Source organism: Ipomoea nil, assembly GCF_001879475.1.
Source record: "Ipomoea nil mitochondrial DNA, complete sequence, cultivar: Tokyo-kokei standard".
Classification (NCBI taxonomy): Eukaryota; Viridiplantae; Streptophyta; class Magnoliopsida; order Solanales; family Convolvulaceae; genus Ipomoea; species Ipomoea nil.
Window position 1 is genome coordinate 215,050 of NC_031158.1, and position 17,451 is coordinate 232,500.

General features: G+C 40.5%; 1 non-coding gene and 1 further gene across 1 annotated transcript, besides 1 other annotated feature; one reads left to right on the forward strand and one right to left on the reverse strand.

Moving 5' to 3' along the window:
- The first annotated feature begins 9,119 nt into the window (after positions 1 to 9,119).
- Positions 9,120 to 10,301, forward strand: cob.
- Positions 9,120 to 10,301: a sequence feature (The first codon of GUG can probably serve as a start codon;~apocytochrome b).
- A 6,635-nt stretch (positions 10,302 to 16,936) lies between these two features.
- trnS-TGA lies at positions 16,937 to 17,023 on the reverse strand. Its single transcript has one exon. It is a non-coding gene; the product is annotated as a tRNA-Ser (tRNA).
- Positions 17,024 to 17,451: the final 428 nt, after the last annotated feature.

Consider the following 17,451-nt stretch of genomic DNA (forward strand, 5'->3'; position numbering starts at 1 on the left):
GGAATCTCCTGCACAAGACAAATTGAGCCCTACATCTCACCCTATGTGTTTTCTTGAGTGAGGTTGGGGTACCCCTCTCTCAAAAGGGCTACAAGTGTTAATGATCCTTCTACACGACGATTCCACCTTTTTCGAACATGTGCCTTACTACGGAGCTCATACTATATGATAATCCAACGCTTAGCGATATCCACTTTATGATGGATACAGATTTGACTTCCTTCCCTTCTTCCGCTTGGACCAAGCCTTGAGGCTAAAAGACTCTCATTAAAGGAGGGGCAGATGTTACTATACTAAAAAAGAATGCCCTTTTGAGAACCTTTATCACATACCTAGACCCAGAAGAGAGCAGAGCCTCGGCTCACGTTTTCACTAAAAGAATCAAACCATTGCCACGCAGCCAACTCGAACGGAAAGGAAACAAAGCGTTCTTCCATGTTTTCGGTATTTAACCCCCGCAACCCTCAATGCCACGCTTGGACCCCTATACCACGCTAACGAAAGCAAGCTGACATAAGCGCGCTAGCGCACTCATTTCAATCTGTTTTGAATCTGTTTTCATCTACTCTTGAAACTCACTTCCTTTCGTAAAAGCCAACCCTGAAAAGAAGAACTTTATGCCCCCTTTGTACACTTAGTTTAGGCAACTTCTTGAAACGTGCCAAGCTGAAAAGAGGGCTAGGCCAGAACAGAAGTGGCTGGGTGCCAAGCTCTTCCTTCCATAGATAGAGATAGGTGGTATTCCCGGATCACGCGTAGAGAGAGCCCTAAAAGGGAGGAGTTTTTTCGTTCGAAAGAGGTACTACTACCGCTTTTATCAAAGCCTGATTGCTCAAACCTCTTTTACCAACTAGAAGTTCCTAGAAAGCTAGCGTAGAAGTTTTCTATCACAGTTAGCGGTATTCCTTTCATTTAGGAAGGTAAGATAAGACAAGTCTAGCAGCAAATCCTTCTATTCGTAAATCTTATCTTTCCAGGTAAATGAAATTCTCTAGCTTTGGCCAATTCTTCCTGAAAGCCGGGCATTCTCAAGCAGCGGAGTCAATAGCAACTTGGCTTCGCGGTCAGACAACGACACGGGAAGTTTGATGATAGGGCTTTAGCGAGTAAGAAACTATGGGAGAAAGATTCTGCACCCTGGTATTCAAGAAGAAGTGCTTCTGCAAACCGATGACGGCCATACAGAACCTCTTTCTGTCGAGATGAGAAATGGAAGAGTCTGCTGGGTCACGGAGAGAAAACCAATAGGGTTCTATGTATCCAAGATTCCGAAGAATGCGAACAAATGGACAGAATGGTGTGAAAACGTATTAACACACTTCCGCCCAACCCTCTGACAGGCCGGCATTCTGGATGCTGTTAATGAAACTCGCTCCGCCTTCGGAGTAAGTAAGAAGATGTATATGGCGTGCTTGGAACTTTTTGACATCCATTCCAACACAGTAAGATTTCAGCTGTCTCACAGACGAGATTCTTCTGTATTATCTTCTAATAGGAGCGCAAGCCTTTTAGCTCGTAGTTTCACTCTTGCTTCTCTAAACGAGCCTGACCTTCTATTTACTATTTTAGTCAAAGTAAAGGCTCGAAGAGTCTCATCGTTGAAAGACTCTCCTGCTGGTCGACCCAAAGTCAGCCTTCTTTGGTTTGTTGCGGATCACCTACCACGCTAAGGCCTACCTGACTTTGACTTCTAGTTATAGATAGAGCTAGGTTTTCAATCCAGCTATCCCTTTTGCCTGGAAGAAAGTCACTCTTACTTAGAGTCCTGGCTTCGAACACATTAAGAAGTCAATTCGGGCAAAGGGTAAGAACTCGCGAAAGCGAGGCACCAAGGCTTCTTTTACTTCTAAATCAAGAGAAGGTTTCAGAACTCGGGAAAATTCCATTCCAGTCTTCTTAGCAGGGAGAGAAATGGATTGCTTTGGATGGTTCCTGCTGTCCGTAAGGACTTTCTTCTAAGCCCTTCCTTCCTTCAACGGTAACTGCAGCTAAGACTGCTTCTTCCTTGTTCACATTCGACCATGAGTTGAAAGACCCTGGCGATTAGCCACTTCATATCAAGCACTTACCGCCCCGTGGGGAGATTAGACCCCTAAACTTGCTATTGGATAGCTGTAAGCTACACTCTTTCTCCTTACCTCGTCTTTCTACGTTCCGTTCACTCCGGTTTCCGACTCCGATCTCTGCAACTGCCATTTTTTTCTTATACCGGTCTCTATCCAACTCCCTCTACCTTCCTTTCCAATGCTTAATAACTCAACATATTCATCCTGTTGCTATTGAATTCATATCCTTCAGTCCAACTGTTGCCTACTAAGGGATTGAGACTTTTCTTTTCTACTTGAATGTGAAAAGACTGCGGACTTCATCTTTTATGAATGCATACACCTGTTGGGCTGGGGTCGAACTTCTTTCTTGTGTTTGACTTACCTACATAGCCTAGCTTCGTTGCCGGAATCAAGCCCAATGTAGTTCGATTTTACTTGCATCAATCACTTACCACCGAACGAAGCACCAAAAAACGACTTTTCTTTAGAATTGACTTTCTTATGATATTATATGATATTAGCAGTCTCTGTCTCTTGCGAGTTGCCTCAACTAGATGAGACATGTCGATGATGGATATGAAATGTGAATTAGATAATATAATATTTGAAGCATTTCCGCAGAAAGAGATCACTAGGTGAAGTCCCGTCCCTGTCCCCCTAGAACTTCGTTCCCTCCAGCTATTGGCCAATCAGTGAGAGTTTACTTTGCTGTTGGTCCAGGCTATCCTAATGTATTTCTAAGATAAGCCTTTGCAGCCTATGTAAAATACAGTATTTCCCCTCCTTTTCCCTTAAAGTGTAAGTCCACTTCGATGGAGGAGTAGGGAGGGCTATTCTATTCTTTCGCAAACCGCGGATACTACCACTCACACCGCTGACTCTTGCAGAGGATAGGCTTACTCGTTCAAAAAAGATTCATGGGGGATCGAGATCGCCCCCGTGTGGTTCATCCTAAGTAGCTAACCTAATATGCGCTTTTTTCTCTTGGAATCGTACCATCCATGGCGAGTGCTATCGTAGTTTAAGAGAAAGGCTGCTTCGGTCAAACCCACCATTCAGAATAGGAGACTTCCTCGTCCAAGCACTCATATAGAGTTGGGATCATCACAATTCATTCTAAGAAGATGCTATTGACTGACCTCTTTCCCTTTAGAGAGGGAGGCCCTTATTTGAATTTCAAAAGAAAATGTCGATGGCAGTTAGTCCGATATTGAAGGAGGGCTAAACTTGAGCCTTTTTATCCCGCTCCCAGTAGTCTGTCTTAAGTTCACGAAGGCGGATATTCAATTTAGAAAGAAAGAAAAATGCAATAAGTCAGCAAGCGGCAAGAAGGCAAAGACACTTTTTCGATTCTATTCTATATACCTCTGCATATAGATTGGATTGTCGAAGGCGAAAGCATTATTGGTATCTCCCTTCCCATTCTTTAAGGAAATAGATCGACAAAGGCTTGGAGAAGTTCGATTGAAAAAGAAATAGACGTAGATAAGGCATTCGAAGAAGATTGAATCCGTTGGAGGTCTAGTTAGGCCAGGGAAGGGCCATGGCATTAGGATTAGGAAAGGGAAAAGGTTATTACAATATTTCAAGACAGTTCGATATGAAGAATGGCTTTTTGGTTCAAAACAAGAAAATTCATCACAGGAGAAAAAAGACAGCGTAGACGATAGATTTTTCGGATAAAGAGTAGGAACGGAAACGGAGACATTAGACGCCAGCTTAGACCTTGGTAAGCGTTTCTTCTTCGAAACATCAGCAGATATGGAAAAAATTTTATAGGACGATTTGTCCAAAACAGACCTTGCGACCGCTTCTAAGCGACGTTTAATATCATATCAATAAAGCAGAAGTTTGGCAGCCTCAATAGCGGAACGGATGACGGAGACACTCGAATCAGACGCAGTGGCAATCTATTCATTCAATTCGGAAGAGACCCCCTGCCAACGGACACACGAGAGCGAGATTGCGCTCAGGTGCGCCTACAGTCTTATAGATGATGGTTCCTTTGCACGAGGGACAGGCAGAACTAGAAGTACCCCCTAGAAGGGCGAAGTAACCAGGTTTTGGATAAATCCTGCCTGCCCGTTTTGAAGAAAGCTTCTTCTATGTAACAAAGTCGCTTGTGGCCACCAGTCTTGACCACAAATCTAGCCCGAACTGAGGACCTTGGAGCCCGAGCGGGATGGTCCCGTCTTCGTTATTGACTTCATGAAAAAAAGTGTACACCGTCGCGTCGTGAACATTTCCCGTACACAACATAAGACCGCCCGATCTACTACTCCGGAATTGAAGCATATACGGCGGGGAGAGGGAACAACCTTAGGAACTGCTCATTTGAGAGAGATTTAGACAATTCTCTTCACTCACGAATGGGGTTGCCAGCGCGACTTTCCACAGATTATATACTCTCGCGGCTCTCCCTAGGCCTCACCGGACTTGTTGATTTCAATTTCCAGAAGGTTAGGAGACTGTCTCTTTGGCTTCTCTTACAAAGCCGATTCTGGAGTAGCCTTACTGGCCGGCCTAGCTGATTGGATGTCCTTCATCTACTGTAGAGTCGCTTGTACGTTCATATGTGAATCAGACGGTAAGGTCAATTAAGGATAGGATAAGACGGATGTATGCCTCTCAACCGGGCCACGTTGCATATTATAGTACAAAGTATGCAGTAGATTGGCAATTCCGCTGAGATGATAGAATCAAGGACAAGCTTTTCTATCTGCGGTTTCTGGTGGTACGTACTGGATTCCATCTAGGATAGCCTCCACATAGCGTTCACTGAAAAAAGGCAAAAATGCTTCCACGGTTGCCAACAAAAGGGAAACTTGCACGATTGAAAGAGAAAGATTTCTTAAGCTGTAACTTGCCTTACTGCCTGAGTGGAAAGGATTGCACAGAACACTCTACAATCTGTAGTGAGGAAAATGGGAAGAGCTAGGAATTGAAACTGAAGAGGACCGGTCTTGTCATATTATTTGTTTTCCGGCAAAATACCACATCAGTCAGACCGCCTCTTGCCGCTATGAAGAATGCGAAGCCGCAGTATAAGTAAGTTTGCACTTTCAAGTAGTTGTTTTTTTTGGTGCTAGACCAAAAACAAAAGCAAACAGAATGAATTGGGGACGCCCTTTTATGGGAAAGCAAGAGCAGCCTCTGGTAATGCAATCTATTTGAATCCTTCATCGGATTGAAGGAAATTCTTTTCTCGGTCTATGAGTTATGCTCTATCAAAGTATGCAAATTCCGCATTGAGATCTAATCTTTCTGACCCGTAAATGAAGCGTTGTTTTTTCCTTGATGATCCAGAAAGTGAAGGTAATTCTGATTCGGGTTTCACACCAGGGAGAAAAAGCTCTACGAATTCTTTCTCATCAAAAGAAAGAAATTATGAATCGGTGCCTAGCGCTCTTATCAAGGCAAGTGAATCAAAAGGCTGTTCGGGAGAATTTCGGAGGATGCCCCTCAAGCCATCCCATGGAAGACGATTACTTCTATTGGCTCGAGCAAGGGGAAAGAGTCTAAGGAATAGGACAAGTTGCCCTAAGGCGAATTAGTTCTTGACCATGAATTCTTTAATATGGGCTATTTACTGTTTAAAGGAAATACCCTCCCTATGCCATAGTCGAAAGGAATATGCCCCGAATGGTCTGCAATTCAGAGATATGATTCTCAGGGGCATCTCTTTAGCATCATAGCGCAAGGAGCTTACCCTATTGCCCTGGAACTAGTATCGGCAAGTGACATATTCTAATAATCGAATGCCCTTGTTGAGATACGAAACCGTAAACGAAAAAGAGTAGTTGACCCGAGCTCGAGATGCCACCCGCATCGTTCCCGACAACGAGAAATGTTAAGAGTTATGAGAGATCCCATTGCTGGCGAAAAAAAGTTTGATAGGGAGCCTTGTTCTCTAACCATCCAATTGGTCCTAGTCTGCCAAGAGGGCTTAAAAGCGCCTAAGGATTTTCTGCCATAGTTTTTCATTAAGTTACATAGTTGTTTTAACACTAGGAGTCTCTTTAGGCAGTCCCGTGATAGAAGTTCTCCAGAAAGAGGAGTTCTTTTTCTTTCATAAGAAAAGCACCTTTTCTTAGTAAAGCGGCCCTGGACTTCACCATCCAACAGCCCCTTACCCATTGAGTCAAAGGGGCAGAGGAGTCCCACAGCAAGCCCTGGTTCAGGGTAATAGCCCGGATGCCTGGAACATAAGGATCAAACAACCCTTTAGTGTAATCTTTTACTTTACACGTAAAATAGTAAGTACATCTGATCCTATGCTCTTTCCTCGAAATCGGTCATAGAGCGTAAGGTCGTTTTATCTACTTTCTTTGCGATGATTAGAATGATCTTATTAATGCTAAAAAAGAGAAAGTTGGACCAATTTCATATCTCCCTTCCTTATCCATTTTCCTATGAAAGGAGGGAATGGAATGATCCGAGGATAAGCAGACCCCCCGGGGGGATTGAGGGAGACGGATACAGACAGGAAGTAGCGATGGCTCTTTCTTATCACCACCGTACGCGCCTGTTGAAGACAAGATGAACATTGCTTTAATAAAATAAATAGAAAGGGCAATGAAGCATTCCGTACTAAGATTAGTACATCCCGTACGAAGAGCTCGATAGCAATTGATCCTTAGTCAACCTATACGTGAGGATAGGGAGAATCCTTTGACAGATGCCCCTCAAACCTCTATATAACTTTAGAAAGTTATATGCCACCGCATAGGACGCGAATCAAAGAGTGGAATAGTCGTTCCATGATAAACCTTGTTACCGCGGGGATCGGTATGACCATCTCCTGGCTAGAGAACTCACTTGGCCTAGAACCTCTCCTCTTGCTTGCCTTAGATTAGAGCTGCAATTGGCTAAAAGGAAATTCCAACTAAAGCAAGGGCAGATATCAAAGCGACTAGGGAAAGGATCCCGTATTGGCTCCTAGCTACCGCTATAGTTAGGTAGCATAATAAGAAAAGCGAAGGTGAGCCCTGGAACGGAGAAGCGATTCTAAAAGAGCAGGTCAGGTCCTAACCCTTCCCTTCAAGCATGAAGTGAGGAAAATATCTTCTTACTCCACTGGTAAAGGAAAAGAAAATCCAATAAAATCATATATCACTTTATACCGTTACCAACCTTGTATACTCTTCATTTTGAAAATGGAGACCCTTCCCTTACTCGGACTGAGACTAGTGAAAGAAGTGAATGGCCTTGCCTTTCCCATTCTCACTTTTGATAACTCGAAATATCGTAAGAGAAGAGAATCGAGAACGCCCAAAAAGTCCCATATCTTTTTTGGTTGGACTAAGCCAACCGGCAATTTCCGTCTTCCTTCATTGGGAAAGCAAGAATAAGTCTCTCTTTTTGTTTGGGGGGAGCAGAGCAGTCAAAGAATGAACCAACCAAGAATGAAGAGAAAACTCTCTATTTTTCAGTATGGATCACAGGTTGATCCAGCCGGTCCCACTCGCTATTCACCTAGCGATTGGATTGATATTTCCGTATCGTCCATCTGAGAGAAGTTGTTCTATAGGGGCCCCCCCGGTCTCCAATAGTTCAATTTCTGACGATGGCGAGGTGACTTCTGCTTCTGGGGAAGTCCTTCCTCAGATAGCTCGGGAGCTGGAGCGGCGTATGGAGGAAATCGGTATAGACTTACCATCTTCTATACCGATGGATTATTTTATCACTTTCCATATATTGGGGGAAGAAGAGGCTGGGGCGCTAGACCCCTCTTTTCTAGTCGAGGTCCTTGCGGATCTCCTACTACCAGCCCCTATTCTTAGTTGGTATTGGGAGGTTGCCTTCGACTCTCTTTGCCTAATCTGGAACCTTTTCTAAAAGGTTCTAAAAGGGTAGTACTCTTGGAAAGATAGAAGATCACCGCGTGAACATAACATTACATTAAGTTACGAATGTAACTCCCGAGGGATCGACCACTATTCTAAATAGAGTAAGGCGGAGAACTGTTGTTCATTGGAGCGCCGGAGTGCGGAGGTTGTTCCCATCATTGAAGTCAGGGTGTGGGACTGAGCCTTCCGAATGAGAAATAAAAAAGTGCTTAGTTTCGTTGGAAAAACCAACGCAAATATCATACATATTTACTTTCTCTCGCCCTACTTCTAAAGATAGATAGAAAAGGTTGGAGAGAATTGTTGAAAGTCATTCTCTCCTTTCTAAAGCTGCGCAAGGCGGCCCCCCCAGAACAAAGCCCCACCCCCCTTTAATGAAAGACCCTCGCCTCGCTTCCTATTCATTTGTGGGTCTGGACCCGAAGGCCTTTTTTTCAAGAGGTGATTTCGAGAATCAACCAACCGAAAAATGCGTAGCCCAGGTGACTCACAGCCTCCCTCTCGCCCAAATGAAATGGGATGAATCAAATCAATAAGCTTTTTGATTGATTCAGGGCGCAGCGAAGCCAAATTCAATCAAGGCATGGGGGCTTACTTTTCCTGAGGCTGATTCATTCTATTCAAATTTAGCTATGCTAATGGAACAGGAAAAGTTTTCAGATGAGATGGACCCCCTGAGCGAGAACCCCCAATTGCTTAGGGGTCGCACTCTGTCCCGCTTGGTGGACGAAATCTTCTCTCCTTTGAGAATTCTTTCTCCCACACACACCTTTTTTGCCCTCTTTCACCGGGGAGGAAAAAAAATCTGGAAAGCGGACAGAGACCTCAATTTCCATGAAATTCATTCCTAAGCTTGCTTTGTTGCAGCAAGATGATCAGTCCGAGAGGGCTGGAGAGAAGAGAAAGCGGTAAAAACCTCTCTGATTCGGTCACCGAGAAGTCGGACGACTCTTAAGTAACCCAGGGTTACCCGACCCCTTCGACGCTTTTTTCGCTGTATACCCCCTCCATCCTTCGGAGGTGGAATATAGGTTACTCTAAATTCATACATAGTAGGCCCCCAGAACGCTATCCGAATCTCCCAGTTTTTTACTATCTGCTCAGAATTGGTCTTGCAGGGAGATGAAAGCGCCTTCTTTAGGCGGGTAATCGCATTGATAAAGGAGGACGACTAGGGGGTGGGGGAACAAGAGTTGTCACGATATAAAATTGAAATTCATAAGTGACTCTAAGGAGCCAACGACTCTCTCTTCTTAAACAACCTATATCCTCCACACTGAATCAGCATTTGATAGATTATCCAACCCCGAGCAATCTTAGTTATTGGTGGGGGTTCGGTTCGTTAGCTGGTCTTTGTTTAGTCATTCAGATAGTGACTGGCGTTTTTTTAGCTATGCATTACACACCTCATGTGGATCTAGCTTTCAACAGCGTAGAACACATTATGAGAGATGTTGAAGGGGGCTGGTTGCTCCGTTATATGCATGCTAATGGGGCAAGTATGTTTTTCATTGTGGTTCACCTTCATATTTTTCGTGGTCTATATCATGCGAGTTATAGCAGTCCTAGGGAATTTGTTTGGTGTCTCGGAGTTATAATCTTCCTATTAATGATAGTTACAGCTTTTATAGGATATGTACTACCTTGGGGTCAGATGAGCTTTTGGGGAGCTACAGTAATTACAAGCTTAGCTAGCGCCATACCTGTAGTAGGAGATACCATAGTGACTTGGCTTTGGGGTGGGTTCTCCGTCGACAATGCCACCTTAAATCGTTTTTTTAGTCTTCATCATTTACTCCCCTTTATTTTAGTAGGCGCCAGTATTCTTCATCTGGCCGCATTGCATCAATATGGATCCAATAATCCATTGGGTGTACATTCAGAGATGGATAAAATTGCTTCTTACCCTTATTTTTATGTAAAGGATTTAGTAGGTTGGGTAGCTTTTGCTATCTTTTTTTCCATTTGGATTTTTTATGCTCCTAATGTTTTGGGGCATCCCGACAATTATATACCTGCTAATCCGATGCCCACCCCGCCTCATATTGTGCCGGAATGGTATTTCCTACCGATCTATGCCATTCTTCGTAGTATACCTGACAAATCGGGAGGTGTAGCCGCAATAGCACCAGTTTTTATATGTCTGTTGGCTTTACCTTTTTTTAAAAGTATGTATGTACGTAGTTCAAGTTTTCGCCCGATTCACCAAGGAATATTTTGGTTGCTTTTGGCGGATTGCTTACTACTAGGTTGGATCGGATGTCAACCTGTGGAGGCACCATTTGTTACTATTGGACAAATTTCTCCTTTTGTATTCTTCTTGTTCTTTGCCATAACGCCCATTTTGGGACGAGTTGGAAGAGGAATTCCTAATTCTTACACGGATGAGACTGATCACACCTGATTAGTGAAAAATTCTGACACCAATCATTTACGAGTGAGTATTACACCAAGAATTGACAAGCGGATGAGTTTGATAGTTGACTATGTTGATATAGCTTAGATAGGGAAAAGATACTCTACTATAGGGCAGGGCTGAACTTTCAAATAAATGCAAAGCCCCTGGTCCTTATGGGATGGGTATGGGCTTCAACATATATATCTTGTGCTAAGCTTTCAAAAGGAGTCCCGATACGTTAAGGGGCCAAATTCATTCAGATTGAGCTCTTTATAGGTTAAGTTGAATCATGACTCGTACATGCATGATGTGAGTGAGTTTTTAGAATATTGATACAAAGTCTTGTGATATTGGTCTTTTACAGGTGGGGATTTTTTGAATCATGTAGCAAAGATCGGGCTCACATTCTTTTTGTTTAGACTTGCTTTTTATGAATCCAAAAATGACATAGAATCAAGTTCGTAAGTATAAGCTTCATAACTATGAGACAATGAGGACAAAAGGGTTGTACATCCATAGCACGGGAACTTCAAAAATCTTTTTCAAGGGCACACGTGATGAGTATGGCAGAGGGACTAGTTTACCCTATTGTTTACTTAAAAAACCAAGGCTTCCATTCAGTACAGCTAACCATTTCATCTTAACAAGATTCCACTCCTAATATTGAATCTTATCTTGCATGCCCCAAACACATCCTTAACAGCACTGCACTCCCACAAGGAGTTCCAGACCTTATAAGCTTCAATATTACACCTTTCAAAAAACGATCATCCACAACTCTACACAAGTTTGCTGGAAGAATATATATAGAATCTTTCCACATAAAGAAATGAACCATAGGAGGTACCTTAAGATTCCATACTTATTTCCAGAAACCTGCTTCTATGTGACTTTTTGATGATGAGGCTCCATCTTCCAATCTTTCCTTGATGCTCATAGCCAAGTGATAAGCAGATCTGAGAGAATAAATCCCTTTTTTTTATATTGCAATAGTGGCTTCTCATTTTGCCATAAAAGACTCATGCCACTTCTAATGTCCACTTCAAAAAAATCAAGAAAAATATGTCGAAGAAGAAATTCTTTCTTTCCAGCAACCTTTATAAAAATAAAGAAGATCACTACCCTTTGTTTGAGGCCAGGCCAGTTGCACCTAGCAGGGCTGCTTACTCTGAAGGAAGAGGGTAAAGTTCTCATCCCATACATTGATTTAGTTGCCTTTTCCTACTCTCCAGCGGACACCTGAAAGAAGGAAAATTCGGGCTTCCCATATACTCCGCCACATGTATGAAGGATTAGACCCCAGCTTAGCATCCATAAAATATTCGTTTTGAAAGAGAAAGGCTTTCAATTTTAGATTTATACAGTATACAGGAAAAAAAGAATTGAAGGAAAATGAATGGGGTACAAGTTTTATTTGAATTCTTTGAAAATTTGAATATCACTTTTTTATTGACGAGCTACAACAATTGCACCTATTAGAGCAACTAAAAGAATTATTGAAATGAATTCAAATGGAAGAAAAAAATCTGTTGATAAATGAATTCCAATTTGTTGACTATTGCTTATCAAATCTTGCTCGATAATCCGGTTTGATCTTGTAGTCCAAATAATACCGTACCATGACGTATCTAGAATAGTCGAAATTAGTGAAATAAAAAGACTTATACAAACTTGTGAAGTAATACCATCTCCAAGGGTCCAAAGAGGAAAATCATTTGAATATTCTGAACCATTCAAGAACATCACAGCAAAAAGGATTAAAACATTTATAGCTCCTACATAAATGAGTAGTTGTGCAGCAGCTACAAAATAGGAGTTAGATAGAATATAGAATAAGGATATACAAACAAGAACCAATCCCAACGAAAAGGCCGAATAAATTGGATTGGGAAATAATACTACTCCTATACTCCCTAATATAAGACCTGATCCTAAAAAAACTAAAAGAAAATCATGTATTGGTCCAGGTAAATCCATTTTTTATCAATTCTAAAAAAAATAGAAATCGAAGAATTTCATGATTTTATTGACCTCACCAGGAAAAAGAAGTTATTCATATGTCATTCTTTATTCATCCAAAGAAAAACCCTGTTTATTCTTATCTCATTTATTCTTTTTGAAATCATTATTTTGACTAGTTACTAGAACAATAATCTAAACATAGAAATCAATTTTCTAGCCAAACGAAGTTACGAGTCTCACTAACCAATCAATAGGTTGAATTGACCAAGCAAAAGAATATCATTTTTTTAGACCCAAACTGATATTAGTAATTGGTAATTTTGTTTAATCAATAGTTTATTCATTTTTGATTTGAGGTAAATTCGAAATTTTTCGAATTGTATAATCCTCAATTACTGACATTGGTAACCGACCCAAAGCAATTTGATTAAAATTCAATTCATGCCGATCATAAGTAGAAAGTTCATATTCTTCAGTCATTGATAAACAATTTGTTGGACAATATTCAACACAATTACCGCAAAATATACAAAGTCCAAAATCAATACTGTAATTAAGCAATCGTTTCTTCCGAATATCTGTTTCCAATTGCCAATCAACAACAGGTAAATCTATAGGACATACACGAACACAAACTTCACAAGCAATGCATTTATCAAATTCAAAATGGATTCGGCCTCGAAAGCGTTCTGGTGTGATCAATTTTTCATAGGGATATTGAATAGTTACGGGTAAACGATTTGCATGGGACAGGGTAATCATGAAACCTTGGCCGATATACCTGGCAACTCGTATTGTTTGTTGACCATAATTCCTGAGTTCAGTTACCATAGGGAACATATCGTGAATATCTATAAAAAATTTATGCTTGTTTCTTTCTCTTGTTTGAGGCAAGCCGTCAATCTTGAATATTGTAGTCTTTTACAGTGAAAGAAGTTGAGACGAAGTTGTTAATAATAGATTACCTAGAGAAATAGGTAAAAGAAATTTCCATCCAAGATTTAATAGTTGGTCCATTCTGAGCCTTGGTAAAGTCCATCTTGTTGCAATAGAAATGAACAAGAACGAAAAGGTTTTAGCTAATGTAATAACGATACTTACTATTGTTCCAAAGACTTTACCCCTTTTAGTTATGTCAAAAAGCTCAGGAACAAATATGTATGGAATAGAAAGATTCCAACCCCCTAAGTAAAGAACTGTTACAAATAATGAAGAAATTAGTAGATTCAGATATGAAGCAATGTAAAATAAACCAAATTTGATGCCTGAATATTCGGTTTGATACCCCGCTACTAATTCTTCTTCCGCTTCTGGTAAATCAAAAGGTAATCTCTCGCATTCGGCTAAAGAAGAAATTAGAAAAATGATAAACCCTATCGGTTGACGCCACAAATGCCACCCCCAAAAACCATACTTTGACTGCGCTTCAACTATATCAACTGTACTTGAACTGTTAGATAATCATAGTCGATGATAACATTACTGTTATCATCGCTATTCCAGAACCGTACATGAGATTTTCATCTCATACGGCTCCTCAGAAGTCAAAAATAAATGTAAGGACTCTTCCATATTATTGATATGGGTGTCGGATAGATAGAGTCAAAAAAGAAATATTCTACGGTCCCGAATTATACCAATTGAATTCTGTCTGCTATATAAATTAAGTGCTTCGGAATTGATCTCAATCTTTTAAGAATTTTCGTTGGTCTTTGTTTATTAATAACTTCATCTTTCAATAAAACAAAAAATTTGTTTTGTTTGTAGCAATATCACATAGACATTTCAACCTCTCATTTTCTTCAATTACGAAAAATAATTAGACATTTGTTCATGAATCGTGATAAAGATTTTGTCTCTTGATTTATTTTATTTCCTATGCCGAATAAAATCAATCTCACCTTTTTATTTCGCTCCTATTCTCCTTTCTCAGAAAAAAGGGCACTTGGACCAAAGTAAAAGATTACTTCGTTCTTTATAGTTATTTTCTTAATCCGTGAATAGGAGGATACTCTGGATCAGGATCGTGGGGAGTACTTCTTGATTATTTCTACTAACTTCAAGTCCCCATTTGAATTCCTTATATGTAGAGAAATATCTTGTTGGATAACTTACATAATCTTTATTACAAATCCTTTGTGTATCTTGGTCTTCCTACCCATCCACTCGTTTTTGAAATCTCCCGTTATGGAAATACATCTAGGATATATAGATAGTAAAAACTCCATACAGTTGATCTTTGAAACCCGCTTCCGGCTATGATGACTAATCCACCAAGCTTGGGGGTAAAAAGCAAACATAATAAAACTTTTTTATGTTTGCTTTTTTAACTTTATTCTTGTACATAGGAAAGAAGACTTAATCGTTGTACTGCCAAATTCGAAGCCGCTTTTTTTTCACTTATATAACTATCTAGTTTCCTTTATCATCCCCAAGTACCCAATACTCTAGAAGAACTACGAACACAAAAAAATATGTATATAAAAAAAAGAATAAATCACCCTAAAGATCTGAAAAGTTAGAAACTTAGAAGGATTATTCTTATAAAAGAAAAACATTGAATAAAAATATGAAAATAAAAAAAATAGGAAAATAAAAATACCGCATATATAGCATCCATAGAAAAAAAAAGAGAGATAAACATAAGAAATATTACTAGAAATATTACTCAAAAATGATAATGATAGAGAATTACTTTTCTTTTATCTTTTAAAGTGTTTTTTTTGCTTCGCTTATTACTAGCGAAGCAAGAAATTGCATTGTGGGTGCAAAAAGAAAAAATTGATTTCTAGTTAGCATATTTATAGTTATCATAATTTTATTGAACTTCGGGTTTTAAGAGGAAATTAATAGTTGTTCGATCTCACAAGTCAAAACTACCAAAACGCATAGAGCTTTTTTATACCTGATCGAATCACACGCAGAGAAATTGATAATACACATAAAGCTAAGGGTATTTCATAACTAATTGATTGAGCAGCTGCCCGTAGACCACCTAAAAAGGAATATTTATTATTTGATCCATATCCGGACATAAGAAGTCCAACGGGAGCAATACTTGAAGCGGCGATCCAGAAAAAAACCCCAATACTAAGATCGGCTAAAACAAGCTTATAACCAAAAGTAATTACTAAATAACTTAGAAAAACGGATATCACTGCTATGGAAGGTCCGATACGGAATAAGCGAGTATCCCCTCGAGATGGAAGAAGGCTTTCTTTCAAAAGGAGTTTGATACCATCTGCTAAAGCTTGAAGAATTCCTAAAGGACCCGCATATTCGGGGCCAATACGTTGTTGTATTCCCGCGGATATTTCCCTTTCTAACCAAACAATTACTAGTAAACCCATTGTGATTCCTAATACAATAGTCAAAATAGGGGCAAGTATCCATATGATCCCATAGACTTCTTTGACTTTTACGGATTCCAATCCGGAAAAGGAATGGATAGCCTGGATTTGTGTTGTATCAATTATCATTTCAACGATCAACTTCCCCCATAATGATATCTATGCTACCTAGTATCGTCATAATATCAGCCAATTTCATTCTTTTAACCACCTGAGGAAGAATTTGCAAATTGATCAAACCCGGTGGACGAATTTTCCATCTCCAAGGAAAAACGCTCTGATCTCCTATCAGAAAAATTCCCAATTCTCCCTTTGGAGCTTCGACTCTCACATAAAGTTCTTGCTTCGATAATTCAAAAATAGGAGAGGTTTTTTTAGCAATGAATCGGTATTCAAAATCATTCCATTGGGGATGTTTTACTCTATCAAAACGTCGGATTTCTAAATTCTCATAAGGCCCCCCCGGAATTCCTTCCAGGGCCTGTTGAATCATTTTTATGGATTCTTCCATTTCGCCGATTCTTACTAAATAACGAGCTAAAGAATCCCCCTCTTTTTGCCATTGAACCTCCCAAGCAAATTCGTCGTAACACTCATACTGATCGATTTTACGAAGATCCCATTCGATTCCCGAAGCTCGTAGCATTGGTCCGGATAAACCCCAATTGAGTGCTTCTTCTGCCCTAATAGTGCCTATACCTTCAACTCGTTCTAAAAAAAAGGGATTCCGTGTAATAAGTTTTTGATATTCAGCAACCCCTGTTAAAAAATAATTGCAAAAATCCAAACATTTATCTATCCAGCCATGGGGTAGATCAGCAGCTACTCCCCCGATACGAAAAAAATTATGCATCATTCGCATACCGGTGGCAGCTTCGAATAGGTCATATATCAACTCTCTTTCTCGAAAAATATAGAAGAAAGGAGTCTGCGCCCCAATATCCGCCATAAATGGACCGAGCCATAACAAATGGGAAGCTATACGACTTAACTCCAACATAATGACTCTGATATAGCTAGCTCTTTTAGGTACTTGAATATTGCTCAATCGTTCAGGTCCATTTACGGTTATTGCTTCTGTAAACATAGTAGCTAAATAATCCCAACGTGTGACATAGGGCAAATATTGTATAATTGTTCGGTTTTCCGCAATTTTCTCCATCCCTCTGTGTAAATAACCCAATATTGGTTCGCAGTCAATAACATCTTCACCATCGAGAGTAAGAATAAGTCGAAGAACACCATGCATTGATGGGTGGTGAGGACCCATATTGACTATCAGTCGAGTCGATCCGATTCGTTCTTATCTATAGATAACTTATGACCTCGCGGATGGAGAGGGATTCGAACCCCCGGTATTCCTATCAATACTTCGGTTTTCAAGACCGACTCTTTAAACCGCTCAGACATCCATCCCCTTCGCGCTTCGCCCGCCCTCTCCATCCTTAGCTGGCAGGTAGGGGCTTATCTATGTGATTCGCAACGCTTGCTTGCGCCTATCGGCGGATTCTATTGCCTGCCGGTTAGCGACACTTTTCCGGTAGTACGAATCGCTACGCTTCGCCTGTTTCTATATGATAATATGCATCTTGGTTGCTGCGCTCCCTGCGGGTAATAGCAAGAGAGACCAGAAGAATGATTCTCCAAACAAAAAGAGTGATTGAGCCCGACTCAAGCGAGTGAGTGAAAGGCGTGGCAAGAGAGCAAGTTCGACTCGCGAACGATCAGCAAGTGAAGGACCGATCCTTTTGCGCCAATACTGTTGCGAGACTGGTACTTGGCGGCTCACGAGCAACATATAGACTAAGGTTGCCCCCTCGCTCTTTTTTGAAGGCCCTTTCTAT